Below are 15,406 nucleotides of genomic sequence, written 5' to 3'. Positions count from 1 at the left end.
AAACAACATCGCCTCAATATCTACCCGACCCCCGACCACAATTAAGTAAATCACATTCGACCTCGTTCGAATTAACTCACATTCGACCTCGTTCGAATTAACTCACATTCGACCTCGTTCGAATTAACTCACATTCGACCTCGCTCAAATTAACTCACATTCAACCCCGTTCGAATTAACTCACATTCGACCGCATTCGAATTAACTCACATTCGACCTCGTTCGAATTAACTCCCGTTTGACCTCGTTCGAATTAACTCACGTTCGACCTCGATCGGATTAACTCACATTCGACCTCATTCGAATTAACTCACATTCGACCTCCCTCGAATTAACTCACATTCGACCTCGCTCGAATTAACTCACATTTGACCTCGCACAAATTAACTCACATTCGACCTCGCTCGAATTAACTCACATTCAACCTCATTCAGTTAACTCACATTCGATCTCGTTCGAATTAACTCACATTCGACCTCGTTCGAATTAGCTCACATTCGACCTCGTTCGAATTAGCTCACATTCGACCTCGTTCGAATTAGCACACATTTGACCTCGTTTGAATTAACTCACATTTGACCTCGCCCGAATTAACTCACATTTGACCTCGCCCGAATTAACTCACATTCGACTCGTTCTAATCAACTCACATTTGACCTCACTCGAATCAACTCAATACAGATTACATTCGACCTCATTCGAATTAGCACCTACCGATCCATGGCCATGACCAAAACCAATGTTTTATGATTAAAACGACAAAACAAAAGAAAGAAGCATGCAAGCCCGAACAGAAAAGAAAAGAATTACATACGAAACAACAAAAATGGCATTTCTTACTTCAAATATCCCTTACAAAGGCTAAAGCAGATGCCAACAAAAGTATGTACAAGAATTACAAGCAAAAGAAAGAAAAATCAACTACGTGCTACCTAACTCGGCAGCACCATCTCCACCCGTCTCCCCACCATCGCCGTCGGCGCCGGGATACTCATCCTCGTACCAGGCATCATGCTCAATCCCTTCCACATCTTCCTCAGTATCACCAGTTTGTGGTGTAGCAGGGTCATAGCCGCAAGAAAACCGAGCTTCACGTGCATTAGCATGGGCATTCTCTAATCGGCTTCCGAAATAGCCATCGTCCTCATCAGATCCCTGAATATATCCAGCTGGGCCTAGGTGTGAATCCATTCCTCATAAAGATCCCGAGGAACATTAGGAAAAGCAGTATTGGATGAGGACGGATGCGCCAATAACTGTGCCTTCTCAGCCTCGAGGCCAATAACTCGATCATTAAGGTCCGCAACCTCTTTGTCTAACTCCTCAATCCGATCATCAAGCTGCTCCTCTCTGAGACTAGCCTTTTCCATGGCACAATCCCGTTCAGAACGGATAACACAAATCATATCTTCTAAAGCTGCCGCTTTACGCGCAGCTGATAACTGGGCCGACTCCACCTTCTTAAAATCCGCTACCTTCTCAGCGACCTCGCCACTCAAAACGGCCGCTCGAAGTTAACACTCATCCAGCTCGGCACGCAGCGAGACCACTTGGGCCTGAAGGTCGGCGCATTGGGCCTCAACCCCCTACTCACCTCGAGCTCCTCCTCTTTATCCTTCAACTCCCCCTCGAGCTCACTACATTTAATGATGACCTTCACCAATTCGTCATCCTTCTCCTTTAGCTCGTTTCAAATTGCCCGAAAGTTTCTACTACCATCAAGTCGCCGACAATGCTCACGGTGCTTATATTTGCAATATTTCCGCTCCATCTTTTGGAAGATAGCCTTACGCCTCTCCTCTCGGCGGGAATTTTCAATCTCCAAGATCACAGTCTGAAAATAAAGCCAGAGCGGGTAAGAACAAAGTCAGAATCAACATAAAAAAACGAATATGGAAACGGAATACCAAACATACCCTAAGAGCAAGACCGCATATGCTCTTCGACAAAGTGGAATCCTTTAGCTTCTCGAGGGTCTTACCCTTCACATCGGAACAGAGTGGGCCAAGGGAAGGGACCATGTCCTCTGTGTCAACTAATAGATCTAGGTCTAGAGGGATCGCAATATTCCGCGTGCTCTCTTCCAACCTCACCTCAAGCCGGGTGAGTCCTTCCCCCATCATCCTAACCTCCTCGGTGTCTATATCGGAGCCCGTCTCATAATCCTCTTCGGTAACACTTTTGCCCTTGGTATCGACCCGAGAGGAAGGATCCCCGTCCGGTAACAACGTCGATATCTCACCCCCTTGTAAGGCATCAGGGACTTATGTTGACGACCCTTCAATACCCGTTCCGGTCTCAAGGAGCAACGTACATTCCTAGGCCCCCGACGACGGCGGGATCGTGGACAACAACTTGGTACCAACTCCGAGATCTATGGTCGTCGTTTCTCTGGTGACGAAACCATCCATCACCGAACTTCCCACGCGGACACTTCCCTCGCCGATACTAACAGATCCTTCCTCATCGTCCTCGTCAACTAGATGCAGAAGAAAAGTGGAAACACCCGCCGCAGTAGTCGATGACCGAGCAGGTATCACCACAGCAATAGGAACAGAAATGGCCTTCCTCTTACGGAATGCCGAAGCAAGAGCTTTCTGCCTTTTCGAAGACCCTCGGCCTGCAAAAGTGATAGAACGGCGACTCCCGAATTTATGATGAAACGCGACCACAAGGTTAGGACGGCATACGTAAAAAGTCACTACATAGATGGACAAACTCACTGGTCGCTAAAAGCTTGGGCCCGAACTTCTAGAAAAAGGTCGGCCACCCACGAATCCCCACTGTGTGGGGAAAGATCTGGCTAGCCCATTAGTGAATATGTGCGACCAAAAGAGGGGGTCGGTCTCATTTGGAGAAAAAGACAGAACGGTTAAACTACGACCAAAACGAGCAAAATAAGCACTTGGTGAAAATACTTACAGGCGTAATTCCACGCCTTAGAAAATCCATTTACGTTCGCCACCACGTCCTCAGTCTTGACGTAGAAGTAATAAACCAGAATCGATAATTTGCTTTATCGTCTATCTTTACTACCAAGCTTTTGCCTCCACGGTGACGAAGGTGCAATAGCATCCCTCTATGGAAACTCGGCGCGAAAATGTGCATCGGTGGCGAAGCGTCCAGCCAATTACGCGTACTTCGTCAGCATGAGGATGAGCTTGTAGATATAAGGAGAAAGCTGAGCCGGGCAGACACCGTAGTAACGGCAGAATTCCTCTTTCAATGGGAGAATGGGAAAAGAGTAGCCCACGTAGAATGGATATGCGTAGAACGCGCTATATCTAGGGCGATGAATCTGCACCACATCGCGTCCAGCCGGGAGCAGATCGATGTGAACTGGAATTTTAAACTTCGCTCTGAAATTAGCAAGGGTCGTCGTATCCATCTCAGACTCTACGGCCTCAGGGTAATCCTCGAGCTTTGAGAAGTCAGTTCTAGCCTTCTCGCTACGGGGAATTATTTCCTATACCGTAGGAAAGCTTTCATCTTCTGCAATAATGGCAACCTCACCTTCATGGGAAGGCATGCACACTGCCAAATGAACAGGGTCAAGTACCCCCCAGAACTGGAAGACACATTAACCATTTCGGTTTATGAATAAAGGGGATGTAAATGCAGAAGAGCCGAGTAGCAGGAACCACCAAGAAAGCAAAAATTCTGATTGAGGAAGAAGAAGATATGGAAATCCGATTCTTAGAAGGCAAAGAGTGAGTCGAAGGATTAAGTATCCCCATTTATAAGAGTTAGGGCATCAATATCGAGGAAGCAAACCACACTTACCCAGCTCAAGAATCGAAATGGCAGAGGCGAGGGAAACGATACAGGGTATCGTAAAAATGCGTAATAATTACGTATGATGACATGACGTCACTCTGAAACGACGTGACCCTAGGTTGTGGCTCACGGAATGCCACATTTCCTTCCCGTCCGAACCGCTACTACTCGACCTGCTTGCACAAAATATGACCTTAATTGACAGAGTCCGCTCATCAAGGTCGCCCAGGGTCAATATCAATAAGCGGATGGACTAACTGTATGGGTCAAAATCTATCTCAGTGGGATTTAGCATGAAGCAGTATCATGGAAAGCGATATAGTCGAGGTCGATTAGTAGATAACGAGGCTCTTAGGCGAGTAGTCAATAACGGCCGAGGTCGAGTATCAATGGCAGTGCTAATGACTAGTTTTTGTAATAAAATATTCAGGAGAATATTCTATTGAATATTCTTGGTGTTTGTACTTTTAGGGTTGATTGGGGAATGTCTCATATAAATAGAAAAAGAGATAGGGGGAGAGGTATGTATTATTCTCTAATAAGTACATTCTTGGAAAAACAGACTTTCTCTTAGATTAAAGACAATCACTACCTTTCTAAAGAGATTCGATTGTCTACTATTCCATACTTTTTCTGTTAGATCTGCGAAGAATCCCAACATTCTAGTATTTGTCTATCATTCATCATTGTGAGAAGGAGGAATCATCCATCTCATTCAATATTGGGTGAATCATTCTTCTTATTTACTTTAATGCCATTTATCGATTATTTATTGCTTGATATCCCCCATCATTAATGATCTATGTACATTGAATGTATATCACATTTAATCTTCTCTCAACATTGTTCTTGCGCTATTTATGTTAATCGATTATAGATCTGAAGTTATTATCATTGACTAGGTTTAGCCCTTCATCATACTAAATTAATTAGTTTAATCAAAAGTCTATATTTTTTGGTCAAATATTAACAATACTTTTTTATTTTATGAAATATTTTAATTTTAGCATCTGTTATACTTTAGGCTCATTCATGCTATTGTCGTTATTAAGTCCTCTCGCATTTGTCCTTAATTCTAACAAAGCTCCAAATTGATATATAATAAAGGGAAATTTTTTTATCATATTCAAAGTAGAGGGATAAATTTGAATATTTTTTTCGAATTATCTTGAGACGTGGAGCTCGTTAAAATCAAAGACAAATATGAAATAATCTACTAACGATTTTCCAAAAGTCGTTTTCGAATACCTAATTAAGAGTAATTGATTTTATTAATTGTGCGTGTTTGAATTAAATAGCCACTTTTTAGAGTTCCTAAAGGCTACGGCCCTCCACTAATTATCTTACCAAAATAATCAGCCTGCCTTTGGTTCTAATTATTACTAATATAAAATATTAAAAACATTAGAAAAATAAGAATTCAATATAATTCACATGTACAGGTTGGTATGCAAGTCTTTCTATTCTTTAATGACCACACAGCTCATGCCACATTCTTATTATTTATTTGTCCTTATGGTCATTTAAAGAAATGCCAATTATTGCAATTACCCCATTGTTTAGTCAAAGTGTGCAAACTATGAAGCAACTTTGTCTTTCTTTTTTCTTTTTTGAGGAGAGAGAAAAAGGATCCAGGCAAAAAAATAAATAAATAATAAGGTCTCGTTTGGTACTAGGGACTATGGATAATTTATTCTGGGATTAAATTTGAGATAAGTTTATCCCATGTTTGGTTAGAATAAAATTGTGATATAACTAATCTCGGGATTAGTTATTAAAAGATTATAATATTTTTATCCTTATGATATGGTGAAATAATTAACCCCAGAATAACTAACTCCAAAATAATTACTAATGATATAACTTCTTTAGCAACCAAACGACCTATAAGGGTTAGTTACGATAGAAGTTAGTATTTTGGACTAAGTGTGTCCTTACTCCAATCTTTAGGATTTTGGACAAGTGTGTCCTAACTCCTGTCTTTATTTGAATTCTTCTTCTAATTAAATTTTGGAATTAGTATTTGCATTAAGTTTAATTCTAGTTTTTTGTTATATTACCGCCCAAATTATGAACATTAAAATTTTTAATGCTTATTATTGAAATTTTGAGTTATGAAGCCTGGGCATAGACGAGTATTAAGAAAGTCTTATTATACCACTTGAATGACAGATTTTAAATTCCATCATTGCATGTAAGAAACCAAACACAAAAGTGTGTGCGCGTGTTACAGGCACATGCATTACACCTCATCTATTTTAATTGATTTTCTTTTTCGTATTTTTACACTTTATTAAAGAATTCATTTTTTAACATTAATTAATAATAAAATTGACTCTATTAATCTTAATTTATTCATTGAAAATATAGCAAATATTTCTAGGTTCTTTACTCCAAAAGTAATTTTGAAAAAAAGAAGTTAATCCCTTCTTAATATCTAAAAAAAAAAACTAAAAAATCAATTAAAACGGACCAAAAAAATAACATAATACACTTAATTTTAAGCTTATTCCTAGCGTGTCTTCTATCATTGCTAGAGCATTCATCTTTTTCATCTTTGATAGATCCCTACATCGTATATTAACTCCCAAAAACAAAATATATGTATTTATGTCCTAGACATCTTGGCATTGATATCAAATATGTACACTAGATGTGTTATGTTATATCAAAATTTAGCACACAAAAATAAACTAGGCGCTATTTATGTCACCCAAGATCATCAAAAACAAGCTCAGAGTTCTTTTGGTTCTAATATTTTAAAACTAGTGACGTGCCAATCATCTATTTGTTAGGTGTTTGTCTTGATTTTCTTATGTCTAAGGAATGATAACATATTTACCATAATTAATTTTACCTTTTACGAAAAGAAAAATATAATTCTTCCATATTTGACTAATCTTTTTTCTTGGAGGAAAATGTTTTGGATTTCTATAAATTGAGGAGCATCCCTTATCATTTAACAGCATCCACAATGTAGCTATAAGCGGGTTGAGTCTTATTCAAGGGGAAATCTTTTGAGACAAGTATTAGCATGTCACTCGTGCGTGCCTCTTTGTAAGGTTATTCTTTTGATATTTTGTACTCTCTTTTATATAGTGAAATGTTCATAGCTGCCTCTAGATGTAGGCAGAGGCGGATTTAGGGGGACAAAAGGGGGTTCACCCTAACCCCTTTCGCCGAAAAATTATACTGTATGTATAAGGTAAAATCCGTTTTTTACCTCTATATATTATGTTTTGAATCCCCTTGACACAACCCAAAAACATAGCTTAATGATCAAGGGGGTTCAAAACCTTTGTGTTTCAATTCTCACTTTCTACGATTTCTTTTGAGTTTCATTTTTTTTCTTTTTTGAACCCCCTTAACAGAAATTCTGCCTTCCCCACTGGATGTAGGTCACTTGACCGGATCACGTTAAATATTTGTATTTCTTTTCATATATTTATCTTTTGTTATTTAATTTATTGTCATTAAAAGAATGTTTCGTTATTTTCCGTATGACACCTGATTATTTCGATCATAATAACACTGCCTTCGTCGTCATACCTTTAACTTGTCTCATTTGTTCCAATGAATATGTTATTTTCTCATGTTTGGCATGTTATTACTCGTTTTATCACTTCTATTCAGAAAAGAAAGTGACCACAGTTTGAAAATAGAATCAAAGGAACTCCCAAGATCCCATTTGTGAAAAAATATTGAGAAATTAACCCTAGCCTCAAAATCAAAACAAAACTTGTCAATATATTGTTGGACAAAGTCAAGGCCAGATAGCATGGGCAACTGCCAACTAACCAACTGAATCAGATTGGGCAATTGGATAAACGATATAACCATATAGGAGTGGGCAACCTGCATTTTATCTTTGGAAACCAGAATCTAAAAATTAATCTTGTCAGCATTATATATGATTGGTTAATTTTTATTAGGTCAGGAGCTCCACTGTCCATTAGCCCATTATACATGTTCATTTTTTAAATTATATTTGTTTGGAATTATTTATGTGAATTCTTTTTTCCTACAATATTATTGCATACTTTATGTTGTGGACATGCTTGGACGTTATGCTTTCTTTATTTTTGGTTGGCTATTGGCAAGAAACCGTTGGATAGTAGTTGATCATTATCATCTGAGACGAGGGAGCGTGTTACCTCCCCCCTCCCTTTGGTTGAGTTTATTCATGATTACCCGGTCAAGTAAGTTTAGTATAAGCAAGTAAAATTTTCATGTGGCGTATAGTTTGCGCCACCCATTGAATTTGTACACAGTTTTTAAAAAGTTTAATTGATATCCTACTTTTGGATAACTTCAGATATATACACTTTTTCTCTTCTTCATTATTATTATTGTTGTTTTCTTCTTTTTTTATGCTTAGAGTTTCATCTTCTTATTAATTGCAAAATGAGTTTGTTAAATTTGTTGTTGTTTTATCATTTTAATGATTGAGATTTGTTCTTTATCATATTTGAAAGTTACGTTTCAAATTTGAGCTCATTTGGAGTAGATTTGGGCATTGGATCATGTATTTGATTGTTGAAATTCGAAGAATAAGTTTATGTTTCAGAATAAGTTTATGTTGCATTCAATGAACTACTTAAGATTCGAATTTCTGAAGTTGCATTTGAAAGATAGAAGAACTTCATATTTGATTTCTAAAGTGGCACTGAAGAGATTGAACTACTTCAGATTCGAATTTCTGCAGTTGCTTTTGAAATATAGAAGAACTTCAGATTTGATTTCTGAAGTTGTATTGAAAAGATCGAACTACTTCATATCCGAACGGATACATTTTGCAAAATATTATGCAATGCGAGTATAATTTCAATGGTATCCCCAAAAGTGGGTATATATAAAAATGCCTCTATAAGTGTTCCCTCCAGTTCATAATAAGTGACCTTTTGACTTTTTCTAGGAGTTAGTATTTTCTTTAAGGGATGTGTCAAATGCCAAAATGTTACTTATTATGAACCGGATGTAATATAAAATTTAAAAAAAACAAAAAAATAATAAAGAGAAGTAGTCCACGACCGTTATTTCCAAGAAAATGAAAGAAAGAAAACAATAAAGAAAGGAAGAAAGACAAACCATGTGAAAAGTAATTGTAACATAAATTATGGCCAGGCAAGAAAACAATGGAAGACATCATCAGATAGGCCATAGGATATTGGATGGTTGGGGAAGAGTTGACGGTGGATTATGGAAGTCTGTCATGCGAGGATCCTCTATGTCATGTAAGGGTGGGCGTTTAGTTGCTTTGGATTCGATATGAAAATTTCGGTTTGAATTTTTGATTTTCGAATTAAAGAATTTATAATTTAAAATCAATCCTAGTAAGATCCGATTGGATCAAATTTTTAAAGTTAAATTTTGGATTAATCGAATTGAATATTTCGATTTTGAGCCGATAAGTTGAGCTTCTTCGTTCTTCTCACAAAAAAAAAAGCATCCATGTCAAATTGCCTTGTAGTAACTTCTCATTTCTACTACAATCATTCAAATAAAGTATTCATGCACCATTAAAATAATTATTAAGAAAATGCAATAGACTCATTAATAAAGTCTTACGAATTAACAAGTCAAATATAGCAAGACTGTGTCAAATTAGATAGTAATGCAGCTTCAGCTTTTAGTGTTCAAAAACATAGAAAACGAAAACTAGCGTGGGTGATAAAGAAGAAAACTATATATTCGATTCAGTAGGGTGTCTGATATTGAACTTGGTAATTAGTATTTCTTCAAAGGAAAATGTTTTCCATTAATTTATTAAACCATTGATTTATCAGCCTAACGTTACGATCTATTGTTTTATTAATGTTGTCTGCAACCAAAATTCACAGGGAAGTAGGGACTAGGAAGTACGTAATAGAACCATAAAGGAGACTGACAAAGAAGAAGCATAGAGAATGCCTCACACGTATATGCAATGCCTGCAAATTGACAAATAAAATATATCCTTTAGAAATGTCGACATCTTTACAACAAAAACATAATGTCTTGTCTAATATTTTGATCCGATTTAAATTACATACGCTAACATTATAGATTACTTGTTCAAACTTGCTAAAAATTACTTTTTTAGTCGGGACCTTTCGAAAATAGTCTTTTTATTCTCGAGGTAGGAGCAAGATATACATTGTACCCTTCTTAGACTCCATAATATGAAATTATACTGGGTATGTTATTATTGTTGTAACATTATAGATTACTTATATTTATTTTAGATTATCAACTAGAACTAGTAATACTTATTAAATAGAATAATTTGCAATTGTCTTTTAAATGAACAAATGATTATATATATATTTTTTACTCTATAGTAAATATAATTTAAAATCATTTTGTTCAAAGAAAAGTATCCTTAATATGACTATTTAACCTGTATCAACTTTTTAGAATTTTTTTAACTAGTACCCAAAGTTTAAATAATTTCAGAATTTTTTCTCCTCCTCCTCCTTCTTCTTTTCCGGTGACAGTGATTTTATATAATATCTGTGAACATATTTTAAGGTAGTTTATGATGTTTTACAATGGTGAGTTGCTGCGACGCTTTATTTTTTACTATTGTTTAGGGTTTCTTCATCTTATTATTCTTCTTTTTCTTAATTGCAAAATGAGTTTGCTAGATTTATTGTTGTTTTGTCAAACTGATGACTGAGAGTTTATTTTTTATGAAGGTTATGTTTCAAATTTGAGCTCATTTGGAGTAGATGTAGGTGTTAAATCATATATTGGATTGTTAAAATTCGAAGAACAAATTTATATTTTGGCAATTTGCAACTTCAGGCCTATTTGGCATTAAATGCATCTGAAGTGCAATTTTTTCACTTTAGACTTATTTGGCCTTAAGTGCATGAAATCATTGGTTGACTTTCATACCTATTTGGCCTTAAGTGCATCTTAAGTGTAATTTTTGCACTTTAGACTTAATTGACCTTAAGGGCATTGCACTTCAGACTAATTTTTTTTAACTTCAGACCCGATAAATCTGAAGTTGATCATAAAATGAATAGGCTTGTAAATAATTTTGCAAAGTGGGCACAACTTCAATTATAACCCCAAAATCGCGCACAAAAGCCCCGAATAAACAACACCGACACCCAAATTCTTCATATTGTTTGACCCATAATAGCTTCCTGACCAACTCTATGTTCAATTGAAATGCCCCAAGGCCAATCACCAATAATAATGGACGAGGACGAAATCAATGAGTTTAAAGTAAATTTCACTTTACATCATGAACTTTTAGGAATTAGGGGGAAAAAATTTCACTTAAGAAATACAAACAAGAATTATGCAAAAGAAAACAAAAACAATAAGAAAGAAAATTATTGTTGGTGATCATGAGGAATATGATGTTTTGATGCTTCCTAAATCCTTCCTCATGACCTCACCAATGAAAAAGATCATAGTATTAATATTAATTTAAGGGGGAGTTATCTTGAATAAAAAATATATATACGGCTCTTATTGGGCATAAGGGGCCGCCTCAAATGGTCAATGATAGAGCAAACTTGTATTTTCAGTTAAAGAACTTTACATTAAAGCTGCAAATAATGTCACTTAGCGCATCCCATTCTTGATTAGAACTTTTCTATTAGTTAGAGCTAGCTAATCAAAATGTGACACTTAATTTTTCTAGCATGCTTTATTACGTACTTGATTCACTTTTTCTTCTCACTATGTTTGCTTATGCACTTCAACGTTAGGAAAAAGGCATTTAATAATAATTTTATATAGTAAAAGTAATTTGTTTTTGTCAAGTTAGGTGGAGGACTAATTTGGTGGTGGAGAGGAGTTGTACTTTTGCTTTAAGATAAACGTGTCATGGAATAAGAAGGGTAACTCATATCAAAAATAGATATAGTCGGATGAATGAGATCTTTTCTTCTTTAATTAAAAATTTCGAGTTTAAACCGTGGTAATAGAAAATACTTCCCTCTTAAATAAGCTTTACCTAACACGAATTACATAGTCGTGCAGGTAAATTCCAAATATCATATGTTAAACTAGAAACAAAAGGAGGAGGAGGATGACTTAGGCTTTTGGGATAAGTATTAATATCGTTAACCTATAATTAAGTTACACTTTGTAGTTCACTAATTCAATGACGTAAACGTTGATGTGATTTGTGTCAAATTTTCATGTACTCACATGTATAGTTTAAAATAATAATAATAATAATAATAATAATTTTATTTTTATTATTGACATAAACAAAAATTTCGCGTTTTTTCTTTTCTTCAAAACTTGATTCCATGCTTCGTGATGACAACATGCAATCTTGTAATCTTTCTGAAATGACATCGACATGCTCTTTACATTTTTTATATGCTACAATTACAAATGAAAATGACTTAAATTTGTTTATTCTAATTCTTATATATTCCCTAACTTAAAAAAGAAAGGTAGACATATACAAGTGTTTCTTGATTACCAACAAGATCTTAGGTCGTATAATGTATTACATCATTTTGCACTGTTTATGCTAGTGATTTGGTCAATAGAAGCCAATGAAGGGTTAAGTTCTTAATTAATTAACAACTTGTATCTTTTATTCTTTCACTAATATTGCATGAGACTTTTTGAGTGAAATCATATTATAAGTCTCAACTCTCAACCACCTTTCCATTGCATCATTCTTGAGATCATCAACCATAATACACAGTTTGTCCAAGAATGGAAGTTAATTCCATGGGTTGTTGCAAAAAATCAACTGAGATTGTCAAAGTTTTGAAAAATAATCCCAAATAATACTGTTAATAAATGGATGCGCATTGGTTTAATTTGTTTTGATTTTTTCTTATAATTGCAAATTTAGATCATTGAAGTGGTGAAATGAAATATGAAGATTGTAGATTTTATATGATACGAATTTATTTCCTCTCTTTTTCCCCGTCCAATTCTTTCTCTGTCAATTCCTTGAAAGAGCAGATTTTATGGTAAAAAACTTCATATCATATGTTGACTAAGTCATCGGAAATAAAATTTTTGGAGGTTGCCACGTGTCGTCGATATGACATGTTAACTTGATTTCAAAAGATCGACGTCACGAGAAGATGACAGGTCGTCGACGAAGTCGAGGTAGTTCGATAAAGACGAAGATAAGGACGAGGACGAGCACCTTTTTTCGGCGTGCAACAACGGCTAGTTCCAGGATTTATATCCCCTAGAGAATATTCTAGTGAATATTCATCCCGGTTGTACTATCTAGGGTTTTGTGGTCCATGTACCCTTATGAATATGAAGATATGTAGTTATAGAAGGGATTTGGACACCTTTTGTAAACAACAATATTGACATTCTCTCAAGATTCTCTCTTTTATCGTATACATACTGTAAGCACATAATTTTTTACATGTCATATTTTTGAGCTATATATATATATATATATATATATATATATATATATATATATATATATATATATATATTTATTTATTTGAGTTTATGCTAATTTTTCTAGGACTCTAGTGTAGTATTTAATTTTATTATTTTAGTATTTAAAATATCAAAAAATACAAAAAATAATTTCATCTTTATAATATTTTTATAGTATTTTTGTACTATTGTGTTAATTTTGATTTTAGTAAATATTGTTTCGTCTACTTCTATTTTTATTTTTACAATCTTTAGAAAATGCCAAAATAGTTTTGCTTTATGATATACTTTATTTAAATATTTTGGCTAGATATTTATTATTATTTTTGATTTGTAATATCTTTACTTTGTTTAAAAGAAGGAAAAGAATATTAAAATTTTTACATTCCTATAGACTATTTGAAACTTTATTACCCTCCTTACTCAAGTTTTAATTTAATTACATCATATATATAAATTTACCAATTATATACACTTTAGGAATTAAATGAGTATCCCTTTATATTAGGAATCAATTATTTCGGTCACGACCCAATTTCCCCTCCGTGTGACATCGTGACGGTACCTAGTCTCTACAACTAGGTAAGCCTAACATTTTGCGGAATAATAAAATAAAATATAAATTTAACCAATTATTCAAAAATACACAACAAATTTCAAAACCCGAAACATCGTGAATCACAAACTACAGAAGGAAAATCTAGTGTCTCTATACATCAGAGTCTAACAAGGAAAAATACTAAAGATAAATTGGCATGAAAAAGAGTAGAAGGGGACTCTGAGGTCTGCGGACGCGGCAGATATACCTTGAAGTCTCCAAAGCTGTACCGCTCACTAACAGTGCGGCTGATAAGGTACACCTGGATCTGCACACGAAAAACATGTGCAAAGAGTAGCCTGAGTACACCACAATCGGTATCCAGTAAGTGCCAAGCCTAACCTCGATCGAGTAGTGACGAGGTCAGGTCAAGGCCCTACTGGTAAGTATGAAATAAAATAATATAGAGTGTAATACCGCAATAAAATAAAGGCTGAAATTTAACAACAATGAAATCATAGAAGGTAACAGTTTAGTACACAGAAACACAATACGGGATCTCTCGAGATATCGTCCCATAATCCCAAACGTAAATGTGTAGAGGGATCTCCCGGAATACCGTTCCGTAGTCCCAAAATAAATATGCAGGGGGATCTCCCGGAATACCATTTCGTAGTCCCAAAATAAATGTGTAGGGGGATCTCCCGCAAATACCGTTCCGTAGTCCCAAAATAAATATGCATGGAGATCTCCCGGAATACTGTTCCGTAGTCCCAAAGTAACTATGCATGACATGGGGATCTCCCAAAATACCGTTCCGTAGTCCCAAAGTAAATATGTAGCGCGAATGATAGAAATACAACTACATCACGAAATTCATACAATTTAGACTAAGTACTAGTCAGGGAAGAAGCAGGAAATTCATTAAGCATGCGGCACATAATTCACATAAACAATTAAGATACGTAGACATGTTGTATTAGACTAAACATGATAGCGCCATTTATTGGAATAACTCAATTAAGAATGAAAATAGATTAGTACTCATTAAAATGGTATAACTCAAAATAACAGGAAAAATATGTTGCTGCTCAGTAAGAAAATCAGATTTTCCACAACTAGCCCGTGTACGTACTCGTCACCTTACGTACACGGCTCACATATCACAATAGTTCCAAATCTTAAGGGGATTTCCCCTACACAAAGTTAGGCAAGCCACTTACCTCGAGTTAAGCTCAATTAATCCGTAAAAATGCCCTTTCCACGAATATCCGGCTCTAAATGACCCAAATCTAGCCAAAAGCAATTACATATCATAATTGCAACCATAATAGACTCATCTAATTAATTAAATTAATACTTTAACAAAAATTCCGAAATTAACTCAAAATCGCCCATGGGGACCACGTCTCGAAATCGAGTAAAAGTTATAAAATCCGAAAGATTATTCACTCACAAGTCTAACCATATTAATTTTACTAAAATCCGACACCAAATGGTCCTCCAAATCCACAATTCAAACTCCCAAATTCTTAGCCTCCAACTTCCAATTTTTACCTTAAATACACACTAACTAGATGGGAATATACACGGGGAAGCATGATTATTGATCCAAAATAAGCACAAGGGACTTACCTTAAGAAATCCATCAAAAATGCTCTCAAAAATTGCCCTAAACCGAGTTGCAAAGTCCAAAAATGATAAAAATCG

This window comes from Nicotiana tomentosiformis, chromosome 11, assembly GCF_000390325.3.
Source record: "Nicotiana tomentosiformis chromosome 11, ASM39032v3, whole genome shotgun sequence".
Lineage (NCBI taxonomy): Eukaryota > Viridiplantae > Streptophyta > Magnoliopsida > Solanales > Solanaceae > Nicotiana > Nicotiana tomentosiformis.
This window is presented reverse-complemented; position numbering follows the sequence as displayed.